Source organism: Salvelinus sp. IW2-2015, linkage group LG19 (assembly GCF_002910315.2).
Source record: "Salvelinus sp. IW2-2015 linkage group LG19, ASM291031v2, whole genome shotgun sequence".
Lineage (NCBI taxonomy): Eukaryota > Metazoa > Chordata > Actinopteri > Salmoniformes > Salmonidae > Salvelinus > Salvelinus sp. IW2-2015.
The window spans coordinates 7,458,137-7,480,671 of NC_036859.1; the positions used below are offsets into that span (position 1 = coordinate 7,458,137).

Consider the following 22,535-nt stretch of genomic DNA (forward strand, 5'->3'; position numbering starts at 1 on the left):
ATTGTAGAATGTATACAGTACACATATGATTGTGAAACTATTCATTCATATACACACATGTATAGTTCCATACAATACAATATCATTTTAGCACAGGAAATGTGGTATTTGTTGGCTATAGAAGCTCCTTTGGTGGTGGAGCAGGCTGTTGTGGAGCAGCAGGAATTACAATGACCCAAGACCCTGTTGGAAAAGAGACAGGTCATTCATGCAGCGCGACACACTACACACACACACACCGCACACGCACACAGGCACACACATCAGCGCCTAACACGCACACACGAAACGCACACACACGCACACAACACGCGCACACACGCACTAGCCATACACACACACGCACACGCACACTAGAATACCACACTTTTTTCATCAGCAGCAGGCAAGGCAGGCCACGCACGCACACACACCCAACACACATCACAACACTCCCTGACACACTTGCCGGGACAAAGCAAAAGCAAAGCACAACTCATTCTCTTTGCTCTTCCTAACACACACACACATCAACAGCACTATCCACACCACCAACACGACACACACCACAACACACACACACCACCACACTACAACACACACCACACACACTCACAACCACACACGCCACACATCGATCGAACAACAAAAAAACAACACACAACACAGCGAGCGAACACACACTACATCAACACACCACTATTAGCACACAACATCTCACACAGAATCACACCAGAGAGAGTGAGGTAGCCAGCCGGATGAGCCAGCCATAGTGATTCTCATGGGGGAGTGAGAGAGCACGGCTTACGGCAGGCGGGTGCTGCTGCATCAGCCTCGGTTACGTTTTTAGCAGGAGAGCTGCTGTCTTTATGTTCCTGTGATCCCCACTTGACAAGTCATCCAAGCCCTTTCTGACAAAACGACATAACCGTCAGTCTCCTAGTACAAGCACTGTTCACTTTGCTGCATATCAATGAAGCTACAGACCAGGGTGCCTGAACAAACCGTCGATATTAACGTTCCTTCCCACTGAGTTATATAGCAGTATTTAGAAATCCGAAGTATTAGCTATTCCCACTGGCAATAACATATTAGTTCGACGTACTAATACCAGTTCCTACAGGAAGGAATGTTTTGGGAATGAGGAACGTTATCAACCTCAAACATTCGGAACCAGAAGCCGTCAAGAGATTACCCCATTTACTCGTGTTAAGCTACGAGCCAGGATGAGTGATCCTCAAATCATACTTCCGAGAATGAATATGGGGGGGAAAAAACAAGTTCCCTCACAACCGTAGGGAACTTAAGCTTGGCTTGTGGTGGATGCTGCATTTAGTGATCGTCCCTCCCTGGGGTTTGATGAGGCGGAATGGGCATTGTAGGGCTTAGAACGACTGTGTGTTATACTTCCTGAGTGACTTTGTGTGCGTGCATGTGTGCGTGCATGTGTGCGTGCACGCGTGTATGCTATACGCCTCGTTTTTCTTCAACCAATTTCAGAATTCGATTTCCTGTCAACCACTTAAGTCACCATAACAGGAGCCTTTAGACCTCCCTGCCCGAGGCTGAGCTCAGCAGTGGCTGTAGTTGTGTTGTCAAAAACTGTACAAACTGTACTCTCTTGGCTGCATTCTCAAGGTATACTCATAGTACCTGTACATGCCTCCCCTTATTGCCCAGTGAAAGAGGGACTCGAACCAGGGACCTTATCCATATCAGACCCAAACATCCCACACAAACCCACCAAAGGGTTTAACCTGATTTGCATAGGTGGTGTAGTCAAGTGCTTAGTGCAGCGAGTGGACACTGGTCACAATACCTCCAAAGGAGTGGTGCACTGTACTGTACTGTACTGTACTGTAAGCCTACTCAGCTAAAAGGGGACACAGAAGAGTGACATGTGCTCATTGACAGTGTGTGCCCTCAGAATGAAGCTAACAGATGGACTGGCAGGAAAACTTAGCACCAAATGGTATTAAAGTACATATAGGCCGGATTACAAGAGCGGAAGGGAAACAATTTATTCACACACAACCAAGCCTTATATGCAGAATAGGCAAAAACCACAATATGGCTGTTCAATTGAAGTGGTGGCCTTATGGTAGACTGCAGCATATAATGCAGATTGAATAAATATGACTTTCCAATTGGTCCAGAATATGATGGTGACCTTGTGGTGTCTGTTGCCGTGGTTTGTTTGTTAAATAAAGTGCACCTGTGTGCAATCTAAGTGTCACATGATCTGAGTATATATACACCTGTTCTGAAAGGCCTCAGAGTCTGCAACACCACTAAGCAAGGGGCACCATCAAGCAAGTGGTACTATGAAGACCAAGGAGCTCTCCAAACAGGTCAGGGAAAAAGTTGTGGAGAAGTACAGATCAGGGTTGGGTTATAAAAAAAGACCAAAACTTTGAACATCCCACGGAGCACCATTAAATCCATTATTAAAAAATAGAAAAAATATGGCCTCACAACAAACCTGCCAAGAGAGGGCCGCCCACCAAAACTCACAGACCAGGCAAAGAGGGCATTAATCAGAGAGGCAACAAAGAGACCAAAGATAACCCTGAAGGAGCTGCAAAGCTCCACAGCGGAGATTGGAGTATCTGTCCATAGGACCACTAAGCTGAAACACTCCACAGAGCTGGGCTTTATGGAAGAGTGGCCAGAAAAAAAGCCGTTGCTTATTAAAGAAAAAAATAAGCAAACACGTTTGTTGTTCGCCAAAATGCATGTGGAAGACTCCCCAAACATATGGAAGAAGGTACTCTGGTCAGATGAGACAGAAATGTAGCTTTTTAGCCATCAAGGAAAACACTATGTCTGGCGCAAACCCCTCACCACTCATCACCCTGAGAACACCATCCCCAAGCATGGTGGTGGCAGCATCATGCTGTGGGGATGTTTTTCATAGACAAGGCCTGGGAAACTGGTCAGAATTGAAGGAATGATGGATTGTGCTAAATACAGGGAAATTCTTGAGGGAAACCTGTTTCAGTCTTCCAGAGATTTGAGAACTCATCCAACTTGAACCCATCCAATAGTTGTGCATGCTCAAGTTTTCATTTTTTTGGTCTTATTTCTTGTTTGTTACACACAAAAAAATATTTTGCATCTTCAAAGTGGTAGGCACGTTGTGTAAATCAAATGACACAAATCCCCCCCAAAATCTATTTTAATTCCAGGTTGTAAGGCGAACAAAATAGGAAAAAATTGAAGGGGGGTGAATACTTTCGCAAGCCACTGTATATATATATATATATATACAGTATATACACACTGTTGTTGGCTTGGTGGGTAGCCAAAAACTCCCATTAGCTTTAGGTCGGCCACACCTGAAAATCGTTCGGGAACCATTGCTGTTTTCAACATGTTTAACGGAAATGGACCTGAAATGTTCTCACAATTGTAAAGAGAAGTTTCTAATCACATACAGCTGTGCATGAACAATAATCATTATCACAACATTCACATTCACACATAGGCGTATCCATACACACAAACCGAACACACACACCCACACTAAAACACACTCTCACCGACAGAGAGAGATTATGCTAATTCCTATGACTAAACATCACTTTCTTGGGGGATAAACAGCTTTAACAGAGAGAAACAGGCAAATCTCCCCCACCGACAACCAGAGACACACTGCAGTCCTGTCAACCTCCACATCCCTGCTATCTCTATCACTAAAACAGGCCCTTGGTCTGTCTAACTCTGTCTGTCTGTTCATTGGCTCATTAAGCAGCCTGATGGCTGAGACCTTGTCAGCTCGTGGGTCAATTACCATATCTGAGCCTGCCAGATACCTCCATACAAGCTGGGTGCAGTAGCTACAGTACCTACTGTATGTTCTGCATATCTAGCTACATGCAACTCATGCAGATTATCATTTATTATGCAGTATTCCTACTGCCAGAAACCTGGATCCATGCTGGAGGCAGCAGAGTACACGGAGCACAATTAAATAGAATACAGTATGTAGTACATACTGTATTCTAGATACGACTGGCTACATGCAGTTCATGAGGATGGTGATCTGTTTGGCAGTACTCCTACTGACTCAATGAGTAAGAGTAGTCAGATAGACTAGTGAAAAATAGTGTATTTTAATAACATGTTTATGCAATATTCTGGTATGTTTGTGATAATAGATGTATCCATCTATCAATCCACCCCCCACACATCACTCACTCTCTCTGGTTTCCACCAGTTACCACAGCCACAAAGTGCCTCAAAATGGCTATGTCGTAGAAATTCGTGAAAACTAAAATGTAATTTAAGGTTAGGGTTAGGCACAAGGTTAGCAGTGTGGTCAAGGTTAGGGTTAAGGTTAGGTTTAAAATCACATTTTAAGAAGATAAATGGTTGAAATAGGCAGGGTTTATGACTTTGTGGCTGTGGTAACTAGTGACGAACCCTCTCTCTCTCCCTCCATGTTTTTAATAACCAAGATGGCACCGGGCCCTGTCTCTCTCTGTCTCTGTCCCTCTCTCTATCATTGCCTCCCTCCCACCCGCGCCCTCCATTTTAGTTTTACAGTAGAGGCTCAGTCAGTCCTGTTCTGTTCTGCCTGTCTGTCGTGTCTCTCAGGGGAGTTAATAAGATGTCCAGGCTGAGCTGAGCGGCCGCCATACTCCTCAGAGCTCTCGTCTACATCCCAAATGGCACCCTATTGCCTATGTAGTGCACTACCGTTGACCAAAGCTCTATGGGCCCTTGTCAAAATGTCAAAAGTAGTGCATTATATAGGGAATAGGGTGCCATTTGTGAAGCAGGCCTCCCCTCATTCCTGAGCAAATGAACGATTAAAAACCCATCAAGCGAGCCACACAGTGAAACCTGAGATGCTTCTGACGGGAGCAACAGCAGCCAATGGAGGAGGGGAGAAGAGATGGAAGAAAGAACAATAGAAGCTCCCTGACAACAGAGACGGCCTTGATCATCTTCACTCACTTTCATGTCATTATTAAGACACATCTCAAGCTTTTCAGGAAGATGAGGACTATTTATCAGATAGGCACTGCAATAACCGAAAAGTCACTGGGTTAAATGCGGAAGACACATTTCGGTTGAATGCATTCAGTTGTGCAACTGACTAGGTATCCCCTTTCCTTTATTTGCAATGTGTAGGCAGAGCCTACTTCATTCATTAGTGCTTTTGGCCCCTGCTGTCCAGATCATGCAGGCTAGATTTAGATTATTCTCATTGTAAAACCTCTGTCATCGATATTCTGTGTATTAATTCCTTGGTATAACATGTGTATGTTTACCCAGCTCCGTCCCTCCTGAGTACACACACTGTCATGGCCACATACACTGTCATGGCGACACCTGGCTAGGCCTGGTCACATGATCCCTGTCCTCTCCTCTGAGATCTAATTATCCCTGGCGCTGCTGGCTACATGGTCTCGCATAAATTAACAACCACACTGATGTCATTGTCGCCTGGTCCCAGATCTGTTTGTGCACTTGCCAACTCCATTGCTGTCATTGTCAAGGCAAACATGAAAGCAGGAGCAGACTGGCACTCAGGCTAACATCATTGTAACCGCAGGAAAAAATTATAATAATACGTAAATACTCATTAGAGGTGCACTAAAGTGTATGATTATATTTAGATACCATGTGTTTGATGTATTTGACACCATTCCACTCATTTCGCTCCAGCCATTCCCACGAGCCCGTTCTCCCCAATTAAGGTGCCACCAACTTCCTGTGTCATGAACCCATCTTGAGCAATTCTACTAGTAACGAACCATTGGTTCCTGATGGAGATGAGAGATTTGTGACGCCAAAATGAGTTTTGCCTTGAGGGACAGAAAAGATGTGAATCGAATTGAAAGCCAAAGTAATGACGTAGAAAAACAGACATTGTGCTCGATGGTTCTGTCCTGTCTGTCAGTGAGAGGGAGACTGAGAGAGTGTTTGTGTGTGTGTGTGTGTGTGCATGAGTGTGTGTTTTTGCAGCAGCACAAGTGTAGGTTGCGTGCATGTCCGTGCTCTCTGTTGTTAGTGTGTGTGTGTCCTTGCGGCTGTGCGTGTGCAGTGTGTGCGTGTCCGTGCGCACTTGTGGGCAAGTGTGTGTGTGTCTGTGACAAATTAAAGAGCTGCCAAAGATAACAGACTGACAAATCGCCCCCGTCCTCACAACGGCCAGACATCTCAGCCAGCCTGGTGCATACCAACTACCATCAGACTGAATAATGGTTATCATACTGTCTTTTTATGATACACTAAAATGGTTCACAAAAATGGAATGCTCCGACATACAGTGAATCACATACATAAAGCAGGCAGGCAGACATCGAGGTATTCAATTACTGTTCGAGTGACCTAAGCGACTTTGAGCGTGGTATGATCGCCGGTGCCAGGCACGCCGGATCCAGTATCTCAGAAACGTCCGCCCTCCTGGGCACGACAGTGTCTAGGGTTTCTCAAGAGTGGTGCGACAAACAAAAATCCAATCCAGTCTCAGTACCGTGGGCGAAAACAGTTTGTTGATGAGAGAGGTCGAAGGAGAATGGCAAGAATCGTGCAAGCTAACATGGGGGGCGACAAACAGAAAAATAACGGCGCAGTACAACAGTGGTGTGCAGAACGGCATCTCGGGAACTCAAACATCGTTGGTCCTTGTCACGGATGGGCTATTGCTGCAGACAACCACAATGGGTTCCACTCCTAACAGCTAAAATCAAGAAGAAGGGGCTCCAGTGGGCACGCGATCACCAACACTGGACAATTAAGGAGTGGAAAAGCATCGCCTTGTCCGACGAATCCCGGTTCCTGTTGCATCATACTGATGGCAGAGTCAGGATTTGGCGTAAGCAGCATGAGTCCATGGACCCACCCTGCCTGGCGTCAACGGTACAGGCTGGTGGCGGTGGTGTACCGCCATCGAATCTGCAGCAACTGCATGATGCCATCCCGTCAGCATGGTCCAACATCCCCGTGGAACGTTTCCGACTTGTAGAATCCTTGCCCCAAAGAATTCAAGCTGTTCTGGAGGTAAAGGGGGGTTCCAACCCAGTAGTAGATAGGTGTACCTAATAAAGTTGTTGGTGAATGTATACATAATTACACAATCATAAGCTTCCTATTCCATCTGTAGCTTTTGGCTGCCTGAATAAATAATTAACTTAGGTTATTTAAGAACTCATAATGGTAAAATAGGAAATAGGAACTCAATGTTATTCGTTAACTAATTAATAAGTGCTTATAGCATACTATATGTTGATGATTATGTAAAACATGTATGTTTATTAATATGTCGTTGTAATAAGCCTATATACTATCATTGTAGCCTATAACAATGTTGGAAAATATTTGTTTCATTTGGTTTTGTATTCAGTTAGCACAGTTCTTATTCATTCTTAAGATCTCATTTTAGAAGTGATGTTCTCTACCCTGACACTTGTTTAAACCATGCCGGATGGAATTACCACGTTTTCACCCGTGGTTGAAAATATCAATTCATAATCGCAATATCTGGCCCCCACCACTCTTGCAGGACCCAAATCGTCTCCATCCTTCTGACCTGTAGTCGTGAGAGGTGATGTTATGCAAATAGAGTCATAACCTTTGAAATCTGCCCAGCCCACACAGATAGGGATATGAAATAATCATGTACAGACAGACCATAGTAGACAGCAGTAGCCATAATCCATACCTGATAGTGATACAGTTGAGGTCAAAGCATTAACATGGACAGATTTCATCAAAACAAGTCATTACTGTCTGGATACTGATTAATTTTCTCTTTTCTTCTAGGTCTCGGCAGCCATCCAGGAGACATTAATGAGTTTACTAGCCTTACTCTTGAGCCAAAAAGGGATTCTCAATCAGAAAGAGGATTTTCTTTTCTTTGTACAACGGAAATAGCCTTGTTCTACAGCCCAAAACCAAAGAAGCTTATTCTCTTTCCCAAAACTGCCCTTGCCCAAAACAACAGGCAAATTCATCAGCATTCTTTAGAACGTTCTAGAATATTCTTGCCAACCACAGCCTTCATTCCACGTCTGATGAGACAGTCTGCAAGTTTCTATCATGTCAGCCATCTTGTCACTCAATCTCCCTGCCCTTTATAACTTCTGCCACTCGGTGACACAGCAGCAACAGCACCTCAGTGCAACCACTTCGCCACTTCCACTTTAGAGCGTTTCACATTGGCTTGCAAATCAACACATTAACATATACATTGCTTCTTCAACAGAGCTAGAATAAAGATCTGATAGGAAGAATATTGCAAAATGAAAAATCCTAATGTAACAGTAGATAGGGAAAGAGGGGAGATGGTAGAACGGAGAGGAGAGGGAGAAAGGGGAGAGAGGAAAAAGAGAGGGAGGGAGGAGAAAAAAGGAGAGGGGAGGTGGAAGTGATAGAAAGAGGAGAGAGGGGAGAGAGAAATAACAGGAGAGGAGAGAAGACAGGGGAAAAACATGAATGAAAGAACATGAAAGGACAGGGTGGAGAGGAGGGGAGGAAAAAAACAGAGAGAGAAAGGTAGATAAAAGAGTGAAATGGGATAGAGAGGTAAAGGAGAGGTATATCGAAGCAGTGTGCATTATTCATCTGTGCTGACACATCACAATCTCTGATTCATCTGGTGAAGGGCATCAATCAAGTCCCAACCCATCTGACAGCTTTCACTCATCCACAGTACACTCCAGACCCCACACTCCTCTACTCATTCTCTCCTCTGTTCTCCTCTCCTCTCTTCTAATCTACCAAGGAGGTCCTGTAGAGCTGTGTAAAAACTATAAAAGTATTGTATGGTGTGCTTATAAACCCCATTTTTGGATGAAGTATAGAGTTTCTGAGCATATAAACTACGTCTAAGATTCTGGTCGCTGGATCTGACTGGAAACAAACCTGCAAACTATTTGCTCCATGTACAGGAGAACTGGCTGCAGTGCCGTTGGATTAACCCACATGGCAGTGGTCATTGTGATATACACTACCGTTCAAAAGTTTGGGGTCACTTAGAAATGTCCCTGTTTTTGAAAGAAAAGCAAATTTTTGGGGTCCATTAAAATAACATAAAATTGATCAGAAATACAGTGTAGACATTGTTAATGTTGTAAATGACTATTTCCATAGGCGTACAGAGGCCCATTATCAGCAACCATCACTCCTGTGTTCCAATGGTACGTTGTGTTAGCTAATCCAAGTTTAGCATTTTAAAAGACTAATTGATCATTAGAAAACCCTTTTGCAATTACGTTAGCACAGCTGAAAACTGTTGTTATGATTAAAGAAGCAATAAAACTGTCCTTCTTTAGACTAGTTGAGTATCTGGAGCATCAGCATTTGTGGGTTCGTTTGCAGGCTCAAAATGGCCAGAAACAAAGAACTTTCTTCTGAAACTCGTCAGTCTATTCTTGTTCTGAGAAATGAAGGCTATTCCATGCGAGAAATTGCCAAGAAACTGAAGATCTCGTACAACGCTGTGTACTACTCCCTTCACAGAACAGTGCAAACTGKCTCTAACCAGAGTAAAAAGAGGAGTGGGAGGACCCGGTGCACAACTGAGCAAGAGGACAAGTACATTAGAGTGTCTAGTTTGAGAAACAGACACCTCACAAGTCCTCAACTGGCAGCTTCATTAAATAGTACCCGCAAAACACAAGTCTCAACAGTGAAGAGGTGACTCCGGGATGTGGCCTTCTAGGCAGAGTTGTAAAGAAAAAGCCATATCTCAGACTGGCCAATAAAAATAAAAGATTAAGATGGGCAAAAGAACACAGACACTGGACAGAGGAACTCTGCCTAGAAGGCCAGCATCCTGGAGTCGCCTCTTCACTGTTGAGGTTGAGATTGGTGTTTTGCGGGTACTATTTAATGAAGCTGCCAGTCCATTAAAAATCTGCCGTTTCCAGCTACAATAGTCATTTACAACATTAACAATGTCTACACTGTGTTTCTGATCAATTTGATGTCATTTTAATGGACCCCAAAAAATGTTGCTTTTCTTTCAAAAACAAGGACATTTCTAAGTGACCCCAAAACTTTTGAACGGTAGTGTAATATGCCAAGAGCATGATTGCTACAATATTGAAAGATGCAACAAAAGATTCCTCTGAGTCTGGATGGTACTGTGGATAAACTGTTTAACAGACAAGTAACATCTTATTATAGCCTTTTGACTCACGCACCCTCACGCTGGTGCCCCTGACATGCACAAGGCCTGGGGTGGCAGATAACCAGGAACATGCGCCTCTGACTAACCAGCAGCAGCCCACAGGACTTAAAGACACAACATGAGGAGGAAGAATAGAAATAGAAGCGTGTGCTCAGCTGTTTTAAATCAACGCTGCCCGCCAGGATCTGGGGAGACACAGCAGCAGAAATTGCACTCTGACCTGAAATCCAACTTTCCACAGGGCTCACTCATCACTTCAACGTTGACATGACCTTGATGCGTATCTGATAGTGCTGATGACGACGTGAAAGAGATTGAAGCCAAGTGATGGAGAGAAAACTCAAATTGGAAATGGATTACTGCAAATCCAATCCTATCTGTTTGGTATGTAGCGTGTTGCTTCTCAGGTTTCTTGCACAGGATCGGTTAATATTTTATACTGAGGACTACCGAGAACCAAACCCAAGTTCTTCAGAACCAATCTAAGACCCAGGCCTACCCAGAGGCATTGGTTTCACCAGCTGTATCTGTCTACCCATAAAAAAAGTCACCAAAAACCAATCTGGGAGAGAGATGGTTCATGGGAGAAAGCTCCTACTAGAAGTGCAGTACACAGAGTTCTAACATGTAACCTCACTGTAACTGTAAAGATACTTCTCTGTATTGCTGTCGCAGTAGGTTAACTTTGTGCGGCTGATGATGTCTTCATCTCTTTACAGGGAAATTGTGAAAAAAAGATTGAGAAAAAAAAGCCTAAATATATAGCTGGTCATAGTGTCTCATTTGCCAGATCTAAATATTTAGTAGACATCTATCAGTTTAAAATGAAAATCTAATTCAGAATATGAATGGGTGCATGGGTGTGAATTTGAACCAATTAGAGATGTGGAAAGTGGTTGGAATGAACAGCAGCCTACATATGATGCCCCTCAAGGGATGAAGAGACCATCTGTTTTAAGAGAAAGGAAGGGGGGAAAAACAATTAAGCCTAAACTTGGATTTGATATGATAGGATCTCTCCAAACTGCTGCCTGAAGGCCTGGTGGTTGCATTGTCTGTAAGGAATTAAAACACCAAAAAAAGCATGGTGGCTAGATAAGTATTCAAGGTGCGCTTGTTTTTGTCAATGCAAGCACACCCTGCGAAAATGTGTCAAGGTAAATCGATGCCAGCATTATATTTCAGAAGAATAGATGCTTCCTGAAAGTGTGCTCGCCTTTTTCTGGCCTTATAGGATTTTTAAATGGGTCAACACATCATATTAACATGTGTTAAAAAATCTGTGAATATTTAATGTTTTTTTTCCAACAATGCTAATGGGAGAAGCAGGTGCCTAATAGGCGAAGCGACCCAATAGTCTGTAGAGTAATCTAAATAGACTATCCGCCCCGCCACCTGGTGTCATGTCATCGCCCGATTTATGGCAATTGGGTGAACTGACGCTCGATATATGCCTATAAAGGACAACAACAAAAAACTAGCATAATATAGGCGCGATTGGTTATTAACAATAAATAAAGAATACATACGATGACAGACGTGCCGGAAGCACCGGCTGGTGTCAAAACAAACTGATGAGGAACAAAGGGGCGACATATCGCCAACCAGCGAGGGGTCCCTAATAAAGCCTCTCCGGTGAACAATGAGGCGCAGGAGAGAAACTGGCTGACAAGAAGGCTTGGTACCGCCGACGACAACCTGCAAATGATATTATTCTCAACCAGAAAACCCAAGCTCAACAGTTGCATGCAAAGTCTAAAGTAACCCAAAACAACACAAAACATAGTATTATTGTTTGAAGGAGAAATTATCCAAATTGACCCATATGTTTAAAATAGAGTCTGTAAACAGCAGCCGAGCACACGACAGCCAAACTGCCTACCGAGCTACACCGATCAGGGCGCGGTGTTTAATAATAAATAAAGGAAACGAATCCCTCGTGCATATGGCAAAACAACCTATTTTTAATCGATTTCATATTTACCTTTATGGAGAAAGTGAGTGCTCCGTCTTGTTTTTGATCGGATAAATTAATGTGCATGGACTTGCAGCTGGCAGCTTCCCTTTAACCCCCGACAGAAATAATAATCCCATTTGACAGGAGAGATCCTCTGAAAGGTTAGATTTTTCGGCAGTGAACGCATGCATCGCCGGAGTCCTCGGCTGTCCTCTCGCCTCCTCAGAAGCCTTGCAGGACCACTATTCTGCGCCCGTGTTTGGGGGGACCATCTCCGGTCGAGCGGGTTGAGACACTGCTGGTTGTCAATTGATACTCACTGTCTTCCTCCTCAATGCCCTTCCTCCCTCTCCCCCCTCTCTCCTGTTCGCTCTCTCACACACGGATGAGCTCCCCCTCCCTCCCATCGTGACGTGATGGAGTCAAGATCTCCAATAGCAACCGCATCCCCCTCATCACCCAAACCTTTTTGTCATCTCAGTGGACCGCTGACTGGTGCTAAAGAGATGACTGCTGTTGCTGAGGTAGCCTGTCTACTGTAACGTGTATGTTAGAGTGAGCTCTACATGTCATGATGGACTAGATGAGATTATATAATAATAAGAACAAGGGAGATATTCAGAACTTAATTTAAGAATCATTAGAGTTACATTCATTGGAGTAGCATTCAAACTGTCTCATTAGAACAACTCACCTCTCCACTGCAAATCATCCGCAGGTCGTTGCTTTTTTTTGTTGCAAAAGTAGGTCCTTTTGAACTATGAAAATATGCATAGAAGTAGCCTAAGTGTTTTTATAGAATTGAATATTCAGAGTCAGATATATAACACTCAAACCTATAAACATATTGCCTTCATAAAAAAAGAGAATAAGTGTTGTCTCGTCTTGACACTGGGCCAGAGGAGACGCAGAGAACCAGGTGGATGTTGAAGCTCTTGAGGGAGGCGAATCTCGTTAACCCAGAAATAAAGTCTCATGTAATTGGTCAGCTGCTCGATTAAGTTCTGGGTCCATACTTGTTGAGAAAATGGATCAAGATATGCTAGATCGAGGAACTGGGACCGGAACGAGGAGCTTCACCCTCTCTATCTTTGCAAATTATGGGCTGAATGTCCCCTCCTCTTCCGAAATTCGAGAGACGCTAACACCTGCGAAATTGTAATTTGTCCATACAACCAGAGACGAAAAACCCAAACACCGGAATTTACTGCTGCTCGTTAGCCCACGGATCCCATTCCTTCCCGACAGATTATACGACACCAGGCTTGTTTATGTAGATCTATCCACTAGAGGGARCGCAAACCTTTCCCGACTTTAGCTGTTTACACGCATACAAACACGCACACAACCTTTCAGTTCATGATATGAGTGAGATGCGGAGCACACACACATATTCAAACCTGCATGCTCTGACACAGAATCAACCCAACTAACACACACCTTGTCTTTTCTCCATCATCTAGGCATAATCTGCTTTCACCAGACCAATTCTTTATTTGTGTTTATCTCTTCACCTAACCATAATGTATCCATGTAGTCTCTTTAATGTCAGGGGTAGAAGGTAATTAGATGAAGAGGGGTTTAGGGGAGCCCTTGCCAATGCCATATTGCTATCTATCCAGTTCCTTCAGGTCTGCTAACACAGCAAGCTTGGGGGCTAGTGGAGGTGGTAGGGGCTATGGCAGGTGGTACCGGGTTGGTTTTTGGACCAGGTCTCTTGTCTGGCATGACTGAATATGACCATCTGAGCTGCTCTCGAACAAAGGACGCTAAGCTGTATTTCCTTTGTTACTGCTGACACCTTGTGGGTGAAAAGAGAAGTACCACTGTAGTTACATCAGCTTTCCATATTGTCTTACATTAGTCAGTAGTGCTGTACGTTCATAACGTATACAGTATAATGAATCAAACAAATGCCATTCTAACACATGTAATAGAGAAACGTGTCTGCTCTATATATAATGTACGAAGTGTATACCTATTGCCTATAAACAGAAAGGTTTAATCAGAGGTCTTATATGGGTTGTTCCACGAAATGAGTACCTTTTGCATCCCTATTTTAAGTAGAAGTTGTGCACCAATATTACTTTTAAAAGCCTGTTATATTAATTGAAGTCGTATTTAATATAGACCACAAGCAAAATTCAATATTTTTGATTATTGTGGCAAAGACAAAAGTGGTCTGTGCGCTCTCTGCGACTAGGAATACTTTAGCCCAATTAACGTCAAGTTTTCTCCAAGTTTTCACCATCACTACCCACATTTCTATGCACAGTTTTTATGCGAGTAAAGTATTTTTTTGGTATTTTATTCCACATCCCCATATGCTGCTGTCAAGGCAGAAGCTACTCTTCATGCAGTCCAATCACAATTACATTCAATAAAACAATATATAACACATTATTACACACTACTCTACCATAACATATCTGCAATACAAAATCAATACAGCAAAATAACAATATTTAAAATGTATGTGTGTGCAGTGGAGGAAAAAGTACCCAATTGTCATACTTGAGTAAAAGTATAGGTTCTTTAATAGAAAGTTACTCAGGTAAAAGTGAAAGTCACCCAGTAAAATACTACTTGAGTAAAAGTCTAAAAGTATTTGTTTCTAAATATACTTAAGTATCAAGAGTAAATGTAATTGCTCAAATATACTTAAGTATCAAAAGTAAAAGTATAAATCATTTCAAATTCCTTATACTAAGCAAAGCAGACGGCACCATTTTCATGTTTTGAAAATGTATGGACAGCCACGGGCACACTCCAATACTCAGACATCATTTACCTAAGATGCCTTTGTGTTTAGTGAGTCCACCATATAAGAGGCAGTAGGGATGACCACTTGTTCTCTTGATAAGTGTGTGAATTGGACAATTTTCCTGTCCTGCTAAGCCTTCAAAATGTAACAAGTACATTTGGATGTCAGGGTAAATGTAAAGAATACAAAAGTACATCATTTTCTTTAGGAATGTAGTGGAGTAAAAGTACAAGTTGTCAAAAATATAAATGCTTAAGTAAAGTACAGATACCCCAAAAAGCTACTTAAGTAGTACTTTACACTGCCGTGTGCGTGTAGTGTGTGCTAGCATGTGTTTGTGATGCTGTGTGTGTGTGGTGTGTGTGTGTGTGTGTGTGTGTGTGTGTGTGTGTGTGTGTGTGTGTGTGTGTGTGTGTGTGTGTGTGTGTGTGTGTGTGTGTGTGTGTGTGTGTGTGTGTGTGTGTGTGTGTGCCTGCGTGTCTCGTCACAGTCCACGCTGTTCCATAAATTGTAGTTTTATCCGTTTTTGAAATCTGATTTTACTGCTTGACGAAGCTACATGATTTGGAATAGATTTCCATGTATTTATGGCTTTATGTAGTGCTTTGCATTTCCCGTAGTCTGTTCTGGACTGTGAAGAAATCTCTGGTGGCATGTCTTGTGGGGTATGTATGGGTGTCTGAGCTGTGCGCTGGTCGCTTCAACAGACAGATTGTGAGAGTTATTGACATGTTAAAATCACCAAAGACAAGCAGGCTCCACCCTGAGCCAGGAGAGTTGCTGGCTCTCCGTGTACATCTAAGGGCCAGCCGTGCTGTTCTGTTCTGGGCCAATTGTAATTTGCCTGTGTCCCTCTTTGTGGCACTTGACCATATGACTGGACAGTAGTCCAGGTGCGACAAAACCTTAGTACCTTTTTTTCATAACAATGTTGAGAAAGCAGAGCTGCACTTTATTATGGACAGACTTCTCCACATCTTAGCCACCGTTGCAGCAATATGTTTTGACCATCAGTTTACAATCCAGGGTTACTCCAAGCAGTTCAGTCTCCTCAACTTGATACTTTCCCACGTTATTCATTACATTATTTAGTTGAGGTTTAGGGTTTAGTGAATCCTTTTTCCCAAATACAATGCTTTAAGTTTTTTAAATATTTAGGACCAACTTATTTATTGCCATACTGAAACTCATTGTTTAAGTGTTGCAATGATTTGACTTGCTGTGGTAGCTGATGTGTACAGTGTTGAGTCATCAGCATACAGTACATAGACACACAGGCTTTACTCAGTGCCAGTGGCAGGTCATTAGTGAAGATTGAATGAAGTAAAGGGTCCTAGGGAATGCCTGACTCTACCTGGATTATGTTGGAGAGACTTCCAATAAAGAACACCCTCTGTGTTCTGTTAGACAGGTAACTCTCGATCCACAATATAGGAGGGGGATGTAAAGCCATAATACATACGTTTTTCCAGCATCAGATTATGATCGATAATGTCGAAAGCGGCACCGAAGTCTAACCAAACAGCTCCCACAAGCTTAGCAATTTCTCTAAGCCAATCATCAGTCATTTGTGTAGGCTAAGTGCCTCAGGCCTACATTTGGAACACCTTTCCCTATAAGCATGTTGAAAGTCTGTTGTTAATTTAGTTACTGTGAAATAGCATTGTATCTGGTCAAACACCATTTTTTCCAAAAGTTTAGTAAGGGTTGGTAACAGACTGATTGGTCAGCTATTTGAGCCGTGCTTTGCTATTCTTGGGTAGCAGAAGGACTTTAGCATCCCTCCAGGCCTGAGGACACACACTTTCCTGTGGGCTTAGATTGCCATCTCTTCAAAGTCATATCGTATAAAAAAAAAAATCACAACAGCTGTGATGGAAATTGGAAGTTTCGGTGTAATTTTATAAATGCCGACAGATAATTTGTTGGTTCAACATGGTGGGATCTTTTTGTGTCGGTAAAATTAATCATGAGGGAAATGGCGGTGGAAACGCCTTTATGCACAAATATTGATATAAAAACAATCATATCGAAGTAAATTTGGAGTCACGCGATGATATGGTGTGTGGTCCTCCAAATACGACTCAGGAAACCATGTAGTTTATTAAGCTACAGATTAAATAAATTATGAACTTCACAGGGTAGTGAGTGCACAGTGGTGAGCTTGATGCTGCTTTCCAATTAATATAGAGTGTTCTGGTGACATGATGATCAATACTTGACTGCCGTTTGATAAAAACAAATATTCCCGCTTATCCATAATAAACTCATCATGTAGACTAGACCAGCCGTTCGCAACCTTTTTTGGTTACAGTAACACCAACTGAATTTTGCTCTTCCCGGTGTACCCCTGAAGTACCCGCTCATGTCTATTTGACCAGTAAGCCTATGGTCTCATAAGTCTTCTCAAGTACCCCCTGTGGATTGACCAAGTACCCATATGGCTCCCAGTACCCCTGGTTGGGAAGCACTGGGCTAGACAATCTGCACAGTCTACCCACACTATATCTGCACGCTGTTGGCTAGAGCGCAGGTGACAAGACCAGAGTAGGCACATTTTCTATTTCGTTTTTTTTATTTATGAAAAACTATAGGTAGAGTTGAAAATGTGATGGAAACATATTGAACTTTAGATTTGTATTAGGTACATGAAAAATGTCCCGAAAAAGTACATTTTGTGTGCACTACGTCATCACGCACAGATTTTTATCCGCAACAAGTCCATTTCGTGGAAACACACCACTGGTGGGAAAATGTGTAAAGCCTTAGTTCATTTGTTTAGCTTAAAAAAGTTTTTTCTCTAGATTATTTCATGTGATTAGTGATTCATTTTAAGGAAAACAAAAAAAACTGTCCCTAATTTTAAAGTCAACCCTGTTACGTGAACTAACCTCTCGTTTCAACATGGTAAAACTCTTCCTTTAAAACATTTTTTTCCCAAAAGGAACATTGAATATCTAATAGTCAAATCATTGTAAAATCAGGTGAGCTGGTTAAATATTCTTTGAAAATTTTCAGGTGTTTTGTGGTGGAAAACTGAATGGGTTCAAGCAGAACAAGTCAACCCTGTTACCCATAAACAGACAGATCAACCCTGTCACAGTCAACCATGTTACTTCATTTAGACAATTACTATTGTCATTTTTGAATTAACCTCTTGAGATGGGAAAATGTTTTTTAATAAGTTAAACATTAGCTCTTCATGACAGAATGTTAAAGTTAGTTACACTATACCCAAAAGGGACTCATATACCGATAGACTTGATGGAATGTATGACAAGATATCAGCCTCGTATCTTTTACTGAAGACGAAGGCCCTCTACAAAACAGTCCCGTCCCACAGCCACTGGTGGAGCGTCAGTCAGGCAAGTGAGACTACCTATAACAGTAACCTTCCAGGCTACTGCTGTTTCCTAAACGGGGTCTGAGCACATATGCCGTATGTCCAGTCATAAATCGAAACCCTAGCCCTTCTCCTAAGCCAAAAGGGAGTCAGCAGGTTCGGGGGGAATTCCTTTCCAGATCAGCTCAACTCAGGAGGTGAATGCAAATTCCCAATTCAATAATTCCTTACTGACTGAATTTAACTTGAATATATTGTAACCCTAGGTGTCAGGAATAGGCCTATGGTGGAAACACCTTGCATACCAGAGAGCTAGCTGCAGGAGCAATTAGCATATTGTTTGCCTCGGATTCCTTTCCTTTCTCTGCTTTCTAGGGGTTGACTGGCCCAGATAGGTCTATGGGCAGAGAAGAGCATCAGCTACAGTATCTTGCTTCTACCTGTCCAGTTCCATTTGATCTGCAGACGCCACAGGGGAGCAGGGACTCAGGGACTGGGGGTTGTTGTTTCAGGCTGGGGTTTATTGACACACCTGTGACCTCTCGAAAGTTCAACTCCATGGCCTCTGACCTTTCAAAGAAAACAGATACTAACTGTGAATTTAACAACAACAATAACCGTTTAACACTGAATAACAATAATAAATCACTAACATGAGGGATAGCCCCATAGCGATTCAACTGTAGGCAGTGGGAGCACAGAGTAAAACATGGCAGTATCATAAATGTGATGATCAATAATCAGAAGTTTCAATAGGCTAATGTGCAGTAGAGTCAAACATAGATATTTACAAAATTGGTTCAACGAAGGACCAAACTCATTGGAGTGGTTCCAGGACACTGTCCCTGCCAGTCATCCAGTGACCTGATTGACTGTGTGTATTACCTTAGTGTAAGCCTGTTTACAGGGGAGAGACTGGGGTTAAAGGACCCTAAAATAGCAGGGGAAATGGCCCGGTCTCCACCACTGCCCCGCAGTGACGTTGATTGCACTCTATTTATACTTTAAGAGCCCACCGAAAGATCAAGATTTTTACACCTCACGTTCTGTAACCACAGAGAGAGTAAGAAAGGGAGAACAAAGAGTATGTTCTGTTTGTCACTTAAGGGGAAAAAAATACAAGTGATAAAATATAAGGGATACAGTCTCGTTTTTACTGGAATTTTAGAAACATAATAGAAATATAGAGGTACTTTAACGCCTAAAAACCACAGGCATTGGACTGCGGTGACAACCAAAATATGACACTCAGGTCATTTGCAAAGTGCTGTGGAAAAGGGGGGGGGGGGGTAAATTTAGTCAGGTGTTATTCCTTACCATGTGACCTGACCAAGGGGAAATGCCTAGGACACCTGGCAATAGACTATACCTAGAGCCCTGATTTTTTCCTGGCCCGTAGAAATAACCAAACCAGCACGGAAGGCTCAGAGCTCAAACTTGAACCTGCATCAGTTAAAGGCCCAATGCAGCCATTTTTAACTCAATATCAAATCATTTCAGGATAAAAATTAAGTACCTTACTGTGATAGTTTTCAATTAAAACGGTAAAAAATAAACAAAAATAGCTTCTTAGCAAAGAGCAATTTCTCAAGCAAGAATTTAGCTAGGACTATCTGGGAGTAGGGAGGGGAAAACTGAAAATTAACAATTATTTGCAGAGAGGTTTGGAAATCTTTCTTATTGGTCTAGTAATCAGAACTCCATCCCACCAAAATAAGAAGACATTTCAGGCGGTCTTTTCAAACAGCTCTTAGAGTAAAAGGGCATTATCCTTTTCATAGTATTATTCCAACCACAGTGTGGGAAATATATAGAAAACACAGGTAAATCAAGTTTTTTAACTGCACTGGGCCTTTAAGTTTAGGCACCTAGCTTTAATAAGCAAGCTGCATGGGAACCCGTCGAGCAGGGAGGGACAGTGTGTTCTTCCATCACACCTATTTCAATCCATCTAAGGGCCTCCGTAATATGAGTCAGTGTTATTAGTTAGTCCAGCTGTCTGTTACCCCTTCATATACACTCTACCCAGCCCTCTCACAGCAGAGCACTGGGGTGGTGCTAGTCTAGCCAGCCCTGTACATGCTCTACACAGTAGAGACAGGAACRCAGTGAGGGTTAAAGGTGAGAGGAGATTACAGTCCACTGCTAATGAACAGCGGCTTGGGATTGTTTTAACAGTGTGAACTAAGCAGTTATCAGAAGCAATTAAAAATACCATAATTGAATTGGGACTGGAGTACTGTATCGCACTGAGATTTTGCACTCACGTCAGAGTTTGTAACATTAGCCTAACACCTAAAAGACTCCTATGAAAAATAAACCTCTTTTCTCAAAAGCTCAACAGGTACAACAACACCACAGTGACAGACAGAGAAAAKGAGAGGGAAGAGAGACACAAAGGAGATTCAAAGCATTCCCTAGGCAACACACAAACCCACTTGCTGCAGGGACACTGAATTTTATTCAAGTATCTCAACACAGTTCTGTTCTGAAGTTTTCATCATCAGTTAAATGAATCAATCAGTTGAGAGAGAGGCTGCGAGAGTCCATAGCCTGGATGTTGCACAGTGACACTTTAGGATTCAGGGAGGTTTTTCAAAGTGCATTCAATCAGGTGTTTTTCTTTGTTACATAAGGGACAAACAGAAAAAAATWAAAGAAAGCATGTATGATAACACAAAACTGAAATTGTAAAAAAAAAAGAAGAAAARAAATGACTAAAATGCTGGGTGCGATTTGTTCCTCATCCTTATCACCTGCATCTGTGGTTAATCGGATCACCCCTGGGTTTTGATATCGTCACACTGAGTGACTGCATAGACTCCCAATTGTTCTGCATGGACTGTAGATAGACTAGAATAGATGATCTGATACTGGGATCAACATAAACATTCACTCAGGAGGAGATGAAGAGCAATCTCCAGCTTTCCTCTCCCACTTTGTCCAAGTTGTCCAGAGGGAGACTTCAAGACATTGACCAGGTTGTAAAACACACACACACACAGTCTAAAAACACAGAGCTAATGAAGAGATGTAGGCTAGGCTAATACAAACTGTATCCTTATGAGAAAGTCTGCGTTCTACAGCTGTGAGTTGCTCCATTTGTAGTAAGCTAGCTCACTAGGTTCAGGCTAACCTGTAAGATTACACGTTTAGAGAAACGATATAAGGCTGAGTTTTGGCACAAAATGGGTTTTCAAACACTCCTTAAAATGTCAAGATATGGGGGGGCGGAGGATTAAATAACGCTAAATGAATTATTTAAAAAAAAAATACATCGATACCAGGCAGCCAAGCATACAATGTGTACTTCGTTTGTTCAAAGGAGGCTTCTGGATAACCTTGCAAAACAAGACCGATTTAACAAACAAGCTATCCTATTCACTCTTAAGCCTCTCATGCAGTTAACTGTCAATATTTGATCATGTACTATCAAGTAATACAGCTTCCATTCCCACCTTAAAACAAGCCACCACCCAATACATATATAGGCACTGCCATACTTTCCTTTCTGTGAGGAGTCTTCCTTGCTTATCAAGAGAAACAGGAGAAGAGAAAGCATCAAATCCTAAAATCAAGTCCAAAGTTTTTTTTTCTCCCTCACCTGCAAACAAATAGCAACCTAGCACTTAGAAAGTGTCCATGTCTTAMTAACAGATAAGGGCAAATCCACAATAAAAGAGCAATGCTGAGACTCAGATTCTTCACTGTTCTTAAGAGTAAATATGTTCTTATCAAATGTTCTGTGGAAATTGTTAAAAGTATGCCTTGTGCAATTGCGTTATATGGATTGTTTAACTTTGTTATCATAGTTTTTTGTTTGACATACATTTTAAAAGTGAAAAATCTGAATCTCAGCATCACTCTGTTACCGTGGAATTGCACATAACCTAGAGAGAGGACTGGCCGGATGCATCTAGCCACAGTTAAAATGCTCCCAGTCTGTTGTTAGTGTAACGTTTAGAAGCCAGGAGGATTATTGCTGCGATTTGGTCTGAGACAGAGCTAATAGTCTGGTGTTAGAAGGGGTACTGAGAGGGGAAAGGCCATGGGGAAAGGGGGTGGGCTGGGGTATGGTGACAATGAGGGGAGTCGGGTGGGACATGGGTGAGGTGGGGTGAAGGGGGTCAAGGGTCCTTGTTGGGTGGTTTAAGAGGGTCTGAGGGAGAGTGTGGGGACAGGGTGGGGATCTTAAGGGGGGGGGGGGGGGTCAGTGCAGCTCATGAAGGTCTCCATCTCCTCTGAGATGAGGCCCTTGTAGGGCAGTCTGTGCCTCTCAATGGCGCGCGCCGCCAGGCACTGCAGAGTGACGTAGTTGAGGGGTAGAGGGCCGGGTGTCCACTGC

At 42.6% G+C, this 22,535-nt stretch overlaps 1 protein-coding gene across 3 annotated transcripts in view; it reads right to left on the reverse strand.

The window, feature by feature from the left end:
• The window catches only part of LOC111979559 (receptor-type tyrosine-protein phosphatase S-like), a 98,715-nt gene extending 86,267 nt beyond the window's left edge, over positions 1 to 12,448 (reverse strand). For 2 of the 3 annotated variants that reach the window (XM_070448772.1, XM_070448771.1), the window contains exon 1: positions 12,111 to 12,445. The gene's annotated coding sequence lies outside the window, so the exon portion shown is untranslated. Of the gene's footprint in view, positions 1 to 12,110 lie in introns of all 3 variants that reach the window. The other variant, XM_070448773.1, reaches the window with a different exon arrangement.
• Positions 12,449 to 22,535: the final 10,087 nt, after the last annotated feature.